At 42.4% G+C, this 10,293-nt stretch overlaps 1 pseudogene; it reads left to right on the forward strand.

The window, feature by feature from the left end:
- LOC113200789 (large ribosomal subunit protein eL21 pseudogene) lies at nucleotides 1–792 on the forward strand (annotated as a pseudogene).
- Nucleotides 793–10,293: the final 9,501 nt, after the last annotated feature.

A 10,293-nucleotide genomic window follows, 5' to 3' on the forward strand; every position in this document is an offset into this window, starting at 1 on the left:
TTTACAAGATAGTATCAAGAATTGTGGCCAAAACCTCCATCTTTCAGTAATTTACCAAAATGATGAACACAAAGGGAAAGAGAATAAGTACCATTTATATGTTTTCTATGCCTTTTAGAAGACATGGTGTTATTACCTTGGCCACATACAGGCAAATCTACAGAAGGGTGATATTGTAGACATTACGGAAATCGGCACTGTTCTGAAAGAAATGCCCCAGAAATGTTACCACGGCAGAATGGGAAGAGTATATAATTTTGCCCAGCATGCTGTTGGCATTGTTGTAAACAGCAAGTTAAGGGCGAGATTCTTGCCAAGAGAATTAATGTACATATTGAGCATAGTAAGGACTCCAAGAGCTATGATAGCTTCCTGAAAAGGGTGAAGGAAAATGATTTCAAAATTAGAAAGCCACTGGGCACGGTGGTGTACACCTGTAATCCCCAGGTTTGGGAGGCTGAGACAGGAGGATTGTGAGTTCAAAGCCAGCCTCAGCAAAAAGCAAGGCACTAAGCAATCAGTGAGATCCTATGCCCTTCTCTCCTTCTCTAAATAAAAGATAAAATAGGGCTGAGGATGTGGCTCAATGGTCCAGTGCCCGTGAGTTCAATCCCCGGTACCAAACACACACACACACAAAATAAATAAATAAATAAATAAAATAAAGGAAAGAAAGAAAGAAAGTCAACAAGAAAGCACCAGCCTGCCCACTGGAAGTAGTATTTTGTGAAGACCAGTGGGAAGAAGCCTGAGCCACTGGAATATATTCCTTATGAATTAATGGCAAAATAAATATTTAAAAATTCTTGAAAATTAAAAATAAAATACCCTCTGGACTCTTTTTTTTAAAAATCAAATATTGAAGTGAGGTTGTTTAAATTTTTCCCCAAATAAGCATACACAAATTTTTTAAAAGAAATGGCTTTTTTTTAAGAGAGAATTTTTTTAATATTTATTTTTTAGTTTTCGGTGGACACAACATCTTTGTTTGTATATGGTGCTAAGGATCGAACCCGGCGTGCCAGGAGAGCGCGCTACCGCCTGAGCCACATCCCCAACCCCAAGAAATGGCTTTAATCTAAGGAATAAAATAGAAAAAGAGCTGGAGACTAAGCTCAATGGCAGAGTGCTTGTCTAGCACACATGAGGCCCTGGGTTCAATCCCCAGCAACACAAAAAAACAAAATTATATTTGAATTGGGCGCAGGTGGGGCACACCTATAATCCCAGAGTCTTGGAAGACTGAGGCAGGAGGATCACAAATTCAAAGCCAGTCTTAGCAATTTAGCAAGGCCCTAAGCAACTTATCGAGGCCCTGTCTCAATATAAAGAGGGCTGGGGATGTGGCCAAGTGTTTATTGTCCCTGGGTTCAATCCCTGATACCAAAAGGAAAAAAAAAAAAAAAAAAAAGACTTGGGGGGGAATGTTCTCAGAATGCTTGCAGCTGTACGCATTACATCCACAAACATGTCCAGAGGCAGAAAGCCTTTCCCAGAAGTATCCCTACGTATTTCCCACATATCACTATCCCAGAGCCCACTCCTCCACCCATATGGAGGAAGAATAGAAGTGATAAGGATGGCTTAGATCAATTATAGTCATATACGCCTTTAGGCTACAAAGGGACCTCCTTCCCTGAATATAGAAGAGGACAGAACTGAAACAATAAATAAAATTTGTGAATACTTTGTAATAAGGAAATAGAGGATGGCTATTCTGTGGGCTCTGAAAACATCTTCTGCAAAGAGCTTTCCTAAAACTGAACTGGCTATCTTTAAGGGACTTATCTACCATGCCAAGAAGGTTGGATTTTATCCAGCTGGCTGTGAGAAGTCTTTTTTTTTTTTTTTATTGTTGTGCATGGTGGTACACACCTGTAATCCCAATGATGCTGGAGGCTAACACAGGAGGATCACAAGTATGAGGTCAGCCTTAGCAATTTAGCAAGGCCCTCAGCAACTTAGCAAGACCCTATCTTAAAATTAAAAAATAAAAAGGGCTGGGGATGTGGCTCAGTGGTACAATGCCCTGGATTCAATGCCCAGTACCAAAAAAAAATTTTTTTTTTTTTTTTTTTTTTTTTTTTTTTTTTTGCGGGGATGGGGCTTCCAGGGATTGAATTTGGGGCCTCTTGACCACTCAGTGACATCTCAGCCCTGTTTTACATTTTATTTAGAGACACGATCTCATCGAGTTGATTAGGGCCTTGCTAAATTGCTGAGGCTGGCTTCAAACTTTCGATCCTCCTGTCTCAGCCTCCCAAGCCACTAGGATTACAGGCATGCACTGCGTCTGACCCCCTCAAAAACATTTTTTTAATAAAAAAAGAACTTTAAAAAAAATTAAAGCTAGTCAAGAGGCACATGCTTACTATCCCAACAACTGGGGAGGCTGAGTCAGGAGGATCACAAATTCAAGGCCACCCTCAGTAACTTAGCAAGACCCTATCTCAAAATAAGAACAGTAGGGGCTGCGAATATGGTTCAGTGGTAGAGAGATGTTGTCTAGTGTGGGTGAAGCCCTTGGTTTGATGTCCACTACTGCAAAAAACAAAACAAAATAAAACACACAAAAGAAAAAAGGCTGGGGGTCTGTGGATATAGCTCATTTGGTAGAGTGTTTGCCTTGCATGCACAAGGCCCTGGGTTCGATCCCCAGCACCCCAAAGAAAAAAGAAAGAAAGAAAAGAGAGAAAAAGGGTATGGTGGGTAATTTAGCGGTAAAGTGCCCCTGGGTCCAATCCCCAGTATCAAAAAAAAAAAAAAAAAAGAAAAGAAAAATAATGGCGCCTAGGCATGGTCAGATAAATGATGATAGGAAGGAAAGTGAGACTAGAGGCGGGGTGCCAAAAAGAAGGTTATTTGTTGTGGGCTTTTAATTCTAAACCATGAACATAGTAGAAAACCAGAACTAGCAGGTAGGTGAATATGCCCTTTGGGTCATAGCACCAGCAAAAGTTCCCACCTGGAGACTCCCCTCCATGAACTTCACAGCTATTCATCATGGATAGAGCTGACTGAAGTACAAGATGAACCGTCATCCCTGACTGGGGTCCAGAACCACCTGGTGGTGGGAAGATGGAGCCTGTCCTGAAAGTTTAGAGGGTAAGGATGGAGGGGCTGAGCATAGGTTAGTAAAAGGTGGCTCATGTGAGCGCTAAAATCTGCCACTGCACTCTCCCCCAACAGACATTGTGTCCAATCTAAGGCCCCAAAGTGACAGCCTAAGATACCTATTAGCTTGATTTTGTCCCTAAAGTATTCACCTGGGATAGGGGTAGTAGGGCCCAAGGGGCATCTCTTTCTTGCCTCTCACCCAGACTCCACAGAAACCACTGGCAAGGACTTCATAATAACCTGCCCTCACCTAAGGGTGATAGTGATATGCGGGCAAGATGCTCTGTGCTGCCCAAGCCCCACCACCACCACCCTCCTGTTCATCAATGAAACCACCTACCCCTACCCCACAACCATGTGATCACCAACTGAGAGTCAAAGCTCACATCATGCCTCTATGCATTTAAACTTCCACTTGCAAAGTCACCTGTTCACTTGCCCACAGCCCACATCATGGCCACGTGCAGTCCATGAGCCACTTTCTGGAGGCACTCCTTCAGGTCAGCCATGTGCTCCATGAAAACCCAGCACTGAGGACTGGGCAGTTGGAGGTAGGAGATGGGGGAGGTCATTGGTCTTCAGCCATCTATCCTCCCACAATGGCATCAGCCTCTTAAATTATTTTTTTTAATATTTATTTTTTTAGCTTTCAGCGGACACAACATCTTTGTTTGTATGTGGTGCTGAGGATTGAACCTGGGCCGCACGCATGCCAGGCGAGCGCTCTACTGCTTGAGCCACATCCCCAGCCCCTCTTAAATTATTAAACTGACTTTATAACATCAATTCCAGAATATTCTACTTGTAAATAGAGTCAAATCATTCAAATTGGGAAGGCATCTCTCACATGATCCCATTCAGTAGCATGGTGTCTTCATATTTTTGAGGTCTGTGTTTTCAGATGGATAGACACATAACAGAGGGAGGGACTAAAGTTCCTGTGTTCCAAGTCACAGAACTGTCGGACTGAGCTGGGGCCTCAGCTGGGTGTCTCTGGGCAATGACTCCCCATCTTCAGCTCCTGGGGTCTGTAACTCTGGGCTATAGAGCAAAGTGGAGATTCAAGGTGGGGACTGAGGGTAAGAGGAGAAGCAGGTGGAGCTTAGCTGGACTGTTTGTTCATAGGATGTCCATGAGATCCTTCCCTTACTGTAGGGTCACAAAGGCCAAAACACATCTCCTGTAGGTGCCATTAGGGAGTTGGGGAGACTTCACTCACACACACACACACACACACACACACACACACACACACACACGAAACTCCAAGGAAAGTTGATTCTCAAGGTTTTCAACATCAAAATCCAAACAGTGCAGTGTCTGGTGAAGAACCAGTCGCTCCCTGCCATACCCCACCCTGCCAGGCCCTTGGGCTTCTCTGGACCCTGAGAGAATATCCCTCCTAGACCTCCCTTAGCACTCCTTCTTCAACCTTCTACCTTCCCCTTCCCCTTGGTGAAGCCTCCCTTGAAGAACCTTCCCCCAGAGTTTCCCATTTCCTCAACATCCCTGCACTGAGCTCCCTTCACCTGCTGCTCCCCCAGGATCAGCAAATCCCTGGCCTCTTTCTGTATTTGTGAAGTCATCATAGTTATGCCTGGCTGGTCTCCACCACCCGTTTTTCTGCTGCTGGGAATTGCTGGGAATTTGGAAACCATAGTGTAGGGTGGAGAATAAAGAGCTGTCCTGGAGACAAAGTCAAGTGTTTTTGTTTGCTTGTCACTGAGGGTTGAAACAAATTCTCGACACCTTCAGCTCTGCAAGAGTTAATCTGCACTAGGCCCCAGCAGCCCAGCAGCAGGGGGTAGGGACATTTGCCTCCCCACAGTGAGGCTGGCTGTCAGGGTCTATTTGTTTGAGAGTTGACAGGCTTTACACAAAAAACTCACCCAAGCACAAGCAGCATCCAGGCATAATGAACTTGACCCAGTAACAAAGTCTTGAACATTAAACCCTAAGTGCTTTTTTAATTTGGGTGTGTGTTGTTTTTGGTCTTGCACAAGACCATAAACTCTGTGAGTGCAGAGACCATGTTTATCTTGTACTCCATGTGGCTAGCATGGAAGAGGAATTCGGGAAGCATTTGTTGAATAAAAAAGTAAGTGTGCCTTGCTTGTCACCATGTCTAGTCTTGTCCTGCCTCTGTGCTTACCGAAGAGAAAGCTGAATGTCCACATGGAAGCTCCACCAGACCCTGAGCACAGAGCCAGTGCTTGGGCAGCCCTTTAATGAAGTAGAAAACTGAAGAAAGGGAAAGGCTTTCCCCACTGGGCAGATATTCCCCTCTCAGCACAGAATTGGAACCTGCTCAGCAGGAGCTGGTTGCAGTGTGGGGGGGGGGGGGCTTCCCCTAGATCCCCAGAAATACATAAGCAAAGAAGGGTATTTTGCAGGTGTTGAGAAAAGACCCTGAAATTTCTGTTCTTACCTTAAGGTGGTCCCATCACCATAGGTGAGTGAGACCCAAGAATACCCAGGTTACGATTTTGTAATCCAATCTTGAATCTGTTCCCCTGACTAATTATTACCACTAGAATGAGAGCACTGATCTGTTGGAGGTGGGGGATGGGGTGATGTTAGTGGAGTCCTGCTGCATGTAGTCTTAGGTTGGAAGTTCAAACAGAAAGAGAATGTGAAGCCAGTTTAGAGCTTCAGGGGATGCTAATTCCTCTGCAGTGCCCTGGAAGACAGAGGGCAGGGGAGTAAGATTAGTATCTGGGAATCAAACAGTGGCTCTTAATTAAGATGAGCTCCTCAAGTTTAAATCTCTTCCTAAATAGAAGAGAGGGGGATAATGAAGGAAGAAGCCAGAATCCTCAGGTAGTAAAACACCTGTGCATAGGGACTGGGGATATAGCTCAGTGGTAGAGTGTATGTTCAGTATGCATGAGGCCAGGAAGGAAGGGAGGAAGGGAAAGAGAGATGAGACACACACAGAGAGAAGGGACCTATAGACAGGAGTAGGAAGAGGAAAGCTCTCCAGCCTCTTGAGAAAATCAAAGACAAGTATTTCCCTTATCTCAAGTCTAGGGCAAAGGCCTTCAGTGGCTGGCTTGTATCTAGAAGTGCAAAAAAAATAAAATAAAAACAAGATGCTAGCTATCCTCCCCTGATGGTAGAACAAGGGAAGTCGCTGGGTTGAGGTGCTGCCAGCCTTCCCAGAGTTCCCTGGGTTCCTGGACCAGATGTGGGACCAGTATAAGAGATCTGGCACAGGATTATGTTAGATCCAGTCAAAAAGTGTCACCTGTGGGTCTGGAGTTGTGGCTCCGTGGTAGAGCACTTGGCCTGGAATGTGTGAAGCTAATTTTTTTTAAAAATTAGCCCTTTAAGAAAAAAAAAAAGTGTCACCTGAAGGGTCTTTAAAGAGCAGTGAATTGTCAGATTCTTAGAAGCTGCAAAAAGACATATGATTGACTAGCCTGAGAAAAGAGATTTGCTTACATCAAGAAACCAAATGAGAACTTCTAGTAAAGGTATAATAAGAAAGAAAGAAAGGAAGGAAGGAAGGAAGGAAGGAAGGAAGGAAGGAAGGAAGGAAGGAAGGAAGGAAGGAGGAAGGAAGGAAGGATGGATCCCAGAAGTTGTCTTATAAAAGGAAAAATCAGCTTTGCCTGCCAACCCAGGGAGTGCTGATGCCCCCTCACAAGAGCTCTACCCAGAGAAGTCTTCTCCAGGCCCTTCCCTCTTACCAATCCATCACTGAAGAGGCCAAGATAGGGAAGGAAGGATAGAAGCACATACACAAAATAAGCCTGTATAGGTGGTACTGGTTCAGCTGCTGGGGACAGAGAGCTGTATGTTAATTTTGTGTGTGTGTGTGTGTGTGTGTGTGTGTGTGTGTGTGTATACACCAGGGATTGAATCCAGATGCACTTAACCACTGAGCCACATCCCTGTCCCTTTTTAAATTTTGAGACAGGGTCCCACTAAGTTGCAAAGGCTGGCTTTGAACTTGTGTTCCTCCTGCCTCAGCCCCACCCCCACCCCAGCCACTGGGATTACAAGTGTGCTCCACCGCACTCAGCTGGAAAACTGTATGTTACATAAAAGTTAAAATTATTTCTCACATCATAGTTTCAACAGAAGGAGTCCTGCTCTGCATATAGTGACTCCATGGTTTTGGGGACCCCAGTTCCTTCTATCTTCCCTAGAATCCTGTCATTCCTTTTTTTTACTTGAAAGGTTGACATCAATTTTCCACATCAGCTGGGTACCTAGCTTACCTGTGGATGAGGACAAAGGGAAGGTAGCATCACCCAAGCCATTTGAGGGTAGAACAAAGGTTGCTCTTATCAATTTGACTTCAACTCTGTTGGTCAAAAGTGATGCAACCGTGTCTAGCTGCAAAGGATGCTGGTAAAGGTAGTCTTCATTCATGGTGGCCAGGAATCCAGTGAAAAGTCAAGAGTTCTATTAGTAAGAAAAAAGAGGAGAATGGGTACTGAGGAACAAAAGCAGTTTCCGAAACAAAGCACAAAGTGGGAAGAGAGAACTCACCACACATCTCGGTTCCCTCTGAGGGCAGCTGGTCTGTAAATTGAGCAAAGAAAGGGGAAAAGCTTTATATTTAAATAAAGTTTGAAGTTTTTACAATTACTATGACATGGACCACTTAATTACAGAAATATGTGTGCAACTATAGTGACCATATTACTTACAAATGACCAAAAATGTCAAGAGACCTGCTCTAAATTTGATCTACAAACAGGAGAAGAAATTCCACAAAATGGGTTCAAAGGGATAGAGAGAAATGAAAATAAACTTTCCTCCTGATTCTGCCCTCCCTTAATTATGTTAGGCTAAGCTGTGATAATAAAAAATCTTAATACTTCAATCTACAGTCTCAGTCTCCTTAGGACACTTCACACAAAAGGTGATTTGTACCGGGTACCCTGGAGTGCACCTGTAATCCCAGCAATATGGAAGGCTGAGTAGGAAGATCGAAATTTCAAGGCCAGTTTGGGCAACTTAGCAAGACCCTGTCTCAAAATTTAAAAAATTAAAATGGCTAGGAATGTAGCTCCGGAGTGTAGTCTCCCTGGGTTTGAGCCCTAGTAACATACAAACACACACACACAAAAAAAAATGGTTTCCTTAGCTAGCGTGCTTATGGTTGTCAGTCCTCAGACCTGTTGCTTCATGTTGAAGATTATACTTATTACCTGGACCTGAAGCAACAGGCACATACCTCTGGAATAACATATTCAGGCTTTCCACCACTCTGCCCCTTGGCTATTATTTTAAAACAAAGAAAACATATTTTTGAGGTGCAATTGACATATAATAAACTGTTCAGATTTAAAGAGTACACTTTGATAAATTTTGAAATATGTATATGCCTCTAAAATCATCATCACAGTCAGGTACTGAATATATCCATCAAACCCTCGCCCAAAGTTTTCTCATGCCCTTTGAAATTCCTTCTCTCCTGCTACTTCTATCTCCATTCCCAAGCAACTTTCTATCTCAATAGACTAGTTTGCATTTTCTAGAGTTTCATATAAATGAAATTGTACAGTGAGTACTCTTTTTTGCCCTGGCTTCTTTCCCTCTGGCTAACAACTTTTAAGAGACACTATTCTAAGAAAAGACCGTTCCACTCAGAGAATCTTGCCAAGAGTTCATGTTGCTTACCTATGCAGAAATTAGGTGTCATGAATTCTTGTTAGGCTATACAGTTTTTCTACACTGATGCCAAAACTACTTTCTGGTTAATGGATTTCTCTTCATCAGAATAAGAATAACTTGCACTGTTAATTTTTTGCCAAAAAATATAAATTTGAATGTCAACCCTCTTCCCTTCCCCCACTGATTGTTATCAAAAACTCAGTTAAAGTTGGGCACCATGGGGCACATCCATAATCCCAGAGACTTGGGAGGCTGAAGCAGGGGGATCACAAGTTCAAAGCCAGCCTCTGCAATTTAGCAAGGCCCTAAGCAACTTATCAAGACCCTGTCTCAAAAACAAAACAAAACAAAAAAACACTGGGGATGTGGTTCAGTGGTTAATCACCTGTGGGTTCAATCTCTGGTACCAACAAACAACAGCAACAAAAAACCTCAGTTAAGGGATTCTTTGAAGAATATGTAGTCAGTCCTTCCAAATTTGTGGATTAAGCAATTGCAGACATTTGCCACAATGTGAATTTAGATTGTACTATTTTAAACCTTTATAGAATCTCTTTAATGAATTATGCTTTGGCACTGTGCTCTCAGCTTACTGGGACTTGGTTGTAATGCTGAAGAATTTATGGATGAGATGGTATAATTCTGAAATTGGTTTTGAAATATCTCCAGTAGCCAAGTGTAGTGGCACATACTTCTAATCTCAGCAAGTTGGGAATGCTGAGGCAAGAGGATTGCAAGTTCAAGAACAGCCTCAGCAACTTAATGAGACCTTGTCCCTCGGTTCAATCCCAGCACAAAAGCAAAAAAAAAAAAAAAAAAAAAAACCTCCAGAAAAAAAAATGGTAGGGGTAGATTAAGTGAGTATGACCAAGTTAGAGCAGACATTAAAATTAAAGCTTTATGATGGATACAGAAAGATTCATTATTCTTTCCTCAGGGCTTTTGTTTACGTTTGAAAATTACCCATCATAGCAGAATTCTTTTAAACAGAAGAGATTCCTCATTGTCTTTATCATAGGGATCTTGTTTAATACATTGCTTACTCATCATTTTTCAAATCAGTAAGCTTTAGATGAGAAATTAAAGGTAATTTAAGGCTCAAATAAAAATAATACTTACCTTAATCCTGCATAATACAGAGTAAGCTCTCAATAAGCAGTGGCTTTTTTTTTTTTTTTTTGGTCTAATGATTTCATCAGAGTTGATTAATGGGTATTAGTGGCCAAACCTACTTATAACTTGGAGGTTTTCTTTGTTATTGGACATAGAGAAAAAATGTTTTTCTTCTGGAAGATTAGTTATAAGAGGTTTCTAGAAATATAATAAACTTAGGAAAAAAAAAAAACATTTTTTTTTTTTTGTACCAGGGATTAAATTCAGGGATGTTTAACAAGCCATATCCCCAGCCTTGTTTATTTTGCAGCAGTGTCTTGCTAAGTTGCTGAGGCTGGCTTTGAACTTGCAATCTTCCTACCTTAGCCTCAGAGCGGTTGACTAAGGAAATTTCTGAAAGAACCTTTTCAAATTTCCAGTAGCAATCCAGAA

The sequence above is a fragment of the Urocitellus parryii genome, chromosome 8 (genome assembly GCF_045843805.1).
Source record: "Urocitellus parryii isolate mUroPar1 chromosome 8, mUroPar1.hap1, whole genome shotgun sequence".
NCBI classification, from domain to species: Eukaryota; Metazoa; Chordata; class Mammalia; order Rodentia; family Sciuridae; genus Urocitellus; species Urocitellus parryii.